The 5553-nt window shown below is 43.7% G+C and overlaps 1 pseudogene; it reads left to right on the top strand.

The window, feature by feature from the left end:
• The first annotated feature begins 1432 nt into the window (after positions 1-1432).
• LOC115071534 lies at positions 1433-2084 on the top strand (annotated as a pseudogene).
• The last annotated feature ends 3469 nt before the right edge of the window (positions 2085-5553 follow it).

The following is a 5553-nucleotide window of genomic DNA, read 5'->3' as shown; positions in this document are numbered from 1 at the left end:
ATTTTGAGACAGGCTTTCCCTCTAGCCCCAACTCACCTGGAACTACTTAGGTAGACCAGGCTAGCCTCAATTACACAGAGATCCACTTGCCTCTGCCTTCAAAGTGCTGGGATAAAAGGCTTGGGCCACCATGCCCAGCTCATAAGATACTAAATTCTTGATGTAAAGAGCTGATCAGGGTAACCTTTTACCTTTACAAAATCAGTTACAAAATTGTCCTGACTAATTAATCAGACATTTTCAATTTGTGATTTTTATGACTTCATCTGTCATGGTTAGAATTAAAACTATTTCCCATATTTAAGCAGGTCTTTAAACCCTTGGTCCCCAGTTGGTGGTGCTATTTGGGGAACTCTTGTGGAGGGACAGCCTTGCTGGAGGAAGCATGTTACTGGGGGCAGGCTTAGAGAGTTCTTAAGCCTTGCCAGATTTCCAGTCCTGCTCTGCTTCCTGTGCCTGCTTGAAGATCTGAGAGTTTAGCTTCTATTCCTACTCCAGCCACCTCTGCCACCACACCTCCTACCATGATGGACTCTTGCCCCTTTGTAACCGCAAACTAAATAAATTCTTCCTCTTATAAGTTCCCTTGGTCATGGTGTTTCTATCACAGCAACAGAAAAGTAACTAACATAGCAAGCCTATGAGGAACTGTTTAGATTAGGCTAATCCTCCTGGTATGCCTATGAGGGGTCATCTAGATTAGGTTAGTTGAGGTGGGAAAACACTCCCTAACTATGGGTGGCACAGTGCCATGAGCTGGAGTCCTTGATTGATTAAAAAGGAGAATCAAGCCGAACACCGACAGTCATCATTCTCTGCTTCCTGACTGCAGATGCAGTGTGACCGGCCACCTCCTGCTCCTGCTACAGTGCTTTCCCCACCCTGATAGACTGTATCCCCAGGAGCTGTCAGTCAGAATAAACCCTTCTTCCTTTAATTTGCTTCTTGTCAAGTATTTTTGTCACAGCAGAGACATAACTAACACAATGATGCTAGAGGCAGACACATCTGATCCATGGCTCAGAGCCACCCTCTACATTCAGCAAGCAGAAGCACCTTGAACATGGTATTGAGAGACTCGGCTTGAACCCTGGCTCTTACTGACCTATTTATGACTGTGGCCATTAAACCCCTCTCAGCCTTGATTTTCTCATCTGTAAGAAAGAAAAAAAAAGCAGTAACTCCTGGGACTGCACATTGCACATACACAGCCCTTGCTGGTACTGAATCCAGAGCTATAAGGTTAGTATTTTTGGAGCATCTTGAAATTGCATGAGTTTCCTCTTGACCAGGAATACTTTAATTATATCTGGCATTTGTTCAAATCATTGCTTTGGGAGGAAAGCAAATTTAAAATTGCTAGCCCTTTAAGCTGCCATTTGATCAAGCTGGATAAAAAAAAATACTCCAGGGCTGGAGAGATGGCTCTGGGGTTAAGAGCATATACTGTACTATTGGGCAGTTCTCCTGTGCAGGAAGCAGCCGTGGCGCCAGGTTGGATGGCATGATCCTGAAGCCCCACTTCCACAGGCTTGGCAGCAGCCAATGAACATTTGGTTCAACCAGCCAGCACGAAAGATCTGCAAACGCAAAGTCTGGCAGGTAAAAGCTCACTTCATTACCCTTTGTCCAGCATCAGGTCCACCCAGCCCATAGTGAGGGGAGATGTCATACCAAGGTCGAGCTGGCAGGGGTCAGATCCCTACAGGCCAAAGGCAGTGGCTGAAGGAATACTGCTCCAAGCACATCCTCTTCCCCATGAAGCTTTCTGCCCAGAGAAGGGAGACAGCCATGCTGAAGAATTCAAATTGACCACCCAGATAACAGGACCAAAGATGCCCAACCCGAATGTCTATAAAAAGGAGAAAGCCAGAGTCATCGGAGGAAGGGAAGAACTTCAAGGCTTTTGCCAGTCTTTGTGTGGCCAGTGCCAACACTGGGTTCCTCAGCATGCAAACAAAAAGGGCCAAGGAAACTGCAGAACAAGATACTGAAAAGAAAAAGCAATGCTCTCTTGGGGCATTGTAATAAGTTTTTAGTAAAGTGGCCTCTGGCTTTCCATGGGAAAAAAAAAAAAAAGCACATACTACCCTTCCAGAGGACCTGAGTTCAGATCCCTGAATGACCACTTGGCCTGTAGCTCTAGCTCCAGGGGATCAGAAGCCCTCTTCTGGCCTCCGTGGGCACCTGCACTCAAGTGCACATAACCACACAGACACATACACACATACACATAATTTTAAAAATTAATCCCCCCAAAATACCAAGAATAGCAAGAAAATCATCTGGGTGAGGTGGTAAAGGCCTTTAATCTCAGCACTCAAGCGGCAGAGGCAAGCAGGATCTCTGTGAGACTGAGGCAAGCCTGGTCAACATAGTGAGCTGGGGCTACAGGGAGACCCTGTATCAAAACAAACAAAATAGTCCAAGGATTGGGCATATAGTTCAGTGGTAGGGCACTTGCTTGGCATGTAACAGGTCCTGCATAAGATTCCCAGCACCAAAAACCAGCCAACCAGCCAGAAGCCTACAGATGTAGCTGGAGGCTCAGGAAGTTCGTGAAACACACAAGAAGCCTGTAAGACTCTTAAGGCCCCCTCCCCAGGGTTATATAAGTAGCAATTGCTTGGAGACAGGAGACTCTTCTGGGGTATAGCTTCCCACAGGTTGTGTAGGGGACTTCAGTGATACACGTTCATCAGTGTGAGGGTAGGCTTCTCCGTGGTGTAGTCACACTGCTCCTGTGTAATTCCTCCACACTATTGCTCCTGTGAGTAACCAAGGTAAGCTCATTGGTTCACCAAGCTGGACTTGGATGTAGTAGTTTCCTTGGCCCAGCAGTGCGCTATCTAGCTGGGATGAACAGAAATAGTCTCCTCAGGAAAACTCACACAGATATTGACAAGAATGTGGAAAAAATTGAATCCTGGCACAGCACATTATTGGTGGGATTATAAATTGATCTAACCAGTACAGAAAACTGTATAGAGGTTCCACAAAAAATTCTGAACTACTGTATGATCCAGTAATTCTGCTACAGAATATTTATGCAAAGGAAATGAAATCAATACCTCTATCTGAAAAAGACATCTGCATTCGATGGTCATGACAGCATTATTTGCAGTAACCAAAAATAGGAGCAACTTAAGTGTCTATTTGATAAATGGATAAAGAAAAATGGTACATATACACAATGGAATAGTACTCAGCCATAAAAAACAATGAAGTCTTATCATTTGCAAATATATAAGTATAGCTGTAAGACATTACCTCAAGTAGGTCAAGCACACAAAGGCAAATAAACTTGATCTCACTCATGTGCAAATCCAGATAGTTGCTCACAGAGAAGACAATGGGCTGGTGGCTACCAGGGGCTGGGTGAATGGTAGGGGCGACAGGAATCAACATTTAGATGGGGGGGGGTGCGCCGGATACCAACAGTTAGATGGGAAAAATACCATAAGAGATCTACCGCACAACATGTTGATTGTAGTTAATAATAGATTGTGTCCTTGGAAGATGCTGAGGGCAGATAAAAATATGCTCACCACAAATGATAACTGTGTGGAATGCATATGTTACTTGGCCAGATTTAGTCATTCCACAGTGTATATGTGCTTAAGAACGATGTGGTGTGCATGGTAAATACATATAATTTTATGTGTCAATTGAAACTGTGTACTTAGTATAGAAAATTCTCAGTCAAAGACATAATTCTTTTTTTGTTGTGTTTTGATTTTTGACCTGGGGTCTCACTCTAATGCAAGCTGGCCTGGAACTCACTGTGTGGCCCAGGCTGGCCTCAAACTCACAGCCTCAACTTTCCAAGTGCTGTGATTATAGGTACGCTCAACCACTTCTGGATCCTTTTTCTCTTTGATATCAATTAACTTATAAACATATATTTTCATTATTTCCTGCAGTGCTGGGGATCAAACGCAGGCCTTTGCACATTCTAGGCAGACACTTTACCACTGAGCTACATCCCCAGCCTTACACACAGACACACACACACACACAGACACACACACAGCCTTGACTGAGCAGTAGAGATGCACACAACTACAATGGACTCCAGTGTATATGTATATCCAGGTGCTGGCTTCCACAACAGAAATATTTCCTATACTGCAAGAACTATTTTGGAGATTATCTATCTATCTATCTATCTATCTATCTATCTATCTATCAATCATCATCTATCTATCTATCATCTATCTATCTATTTATCTATCTATACATATATACATATATACACACACGTGCACACATACATAATTTAAAATCTGGGTTCTGCATGTAAGAGAAAACATGCGGCATTTGTCTTTCTGAGTCTGGTTATTTTACTTGACATGATTTCCAGTTCCATACATGTTCGTGCTGATTTCATTTTTCGTTATGGCTACATAAAATCCCATTGTGAATATGTACAGCATTTTCTTTATCCATTCATTTGAAGGATCTTGCCATGTAGCTTAGGCTGCCCTGGAGGTTACTGTATAGTCTAGGCTGTTCTGGAACTTTGGATCTGAGTGATGTTCTCAAAGATAGCATCTCACTGCATAGGCTGAGTACACAGGGAACTTGATAGACCTTGCCAAGAACTATTGGCATCAGCTGCTTTTATCAGTAACCTTTGTATCTCCAAAGTGATTTTGTTGTCATTAAGTTTAACACTGACCTTCTGGGACAAGGAGAGATGGTAAAACCACCTTCTTAACAGTCCATGTTAGTGGAAGCACAGACTTAACTAGGTCAAAATGACTGGCAACAAATGACTGGTCGTCGCCTCTCCCATTCCCTCTCCTCTCCTCTTCCTGTCCCCTCTCCTCCCCTCCCCTCCTTCCATCTTCTCTTCCCCTCCTCTCTTATGCCCTTTCCTCCTCTCCTTTCCCCTCCCCTGTCCTCCCCTCCTCTACCCTGCTGATGAAGGGAGGCATCTCTGTGAGTGTGCAATGCCCTCACTCTGCACTTCTGGTCTTTTATTAAAGGTAGCATTTCCTACAATCCTGAGAAGGGTTGACCAATGTATCACAAAGTTTAATACATGTTTCAAAAGTTCTCAAATAGGAGGTTGGAGAGATGGCTCATCAGTTTGGCTGCTAAAAACCATCCTTAACTCCAGTTCTAGGGGACCCAACGCCCTCTTTTGGCTTCCATGTGCATTGCACATACAGGTGTACCTACATTCAGGCAAAACACTTATATACATAAAATAAATAAATAAATAAATAAATAAATAATAAATAAATAAATAAATAAATAAATTTTTGGTCATTTTGAAGCAGGGTCTCCCTGTAGCCCCAGCTGTCCTGAAACTCACTATGTAGATCAGGTTGGCCTTGAACTCACAGAGATCTGCCTGCCTCTGCCTCCCAAGCGCTGGGACTACAGGCGTGTGCCACCACACCTGGCAATAAATAAAAGTTTTAAGTTCTCAAATAAGCTGGACATGGCGGTGCATGCCTTTAGTCCAGCTAGCCAGGACTATATAGTGAAACTCCCAAAAAAAAAAAAAATCCTTTGGGGGCCTGGGGGGAGGCTCAGGGGGCA

Source organism: Nannospalax galili, unplaced genomic scaffold (assembly GCF_000622305.1).
Source record: "Nannospalax galili isolate Female #2095 unplaced genomic scaffold, S.galili_v1.0 scaffold3841, whole genome shotgun sequence".
NCBI classification, from domain to species: domain Eukaryota; kingdom Metazoa; phylum Chordata; class Mammalia; order Rodentia; family Spalacidae; genus Nannospalax; species Nannospalax galili.
Note: the sequence above shows the minus strand (reverse complement) of the source record. Positions and strands in the feature narration are given on the sequence as shown.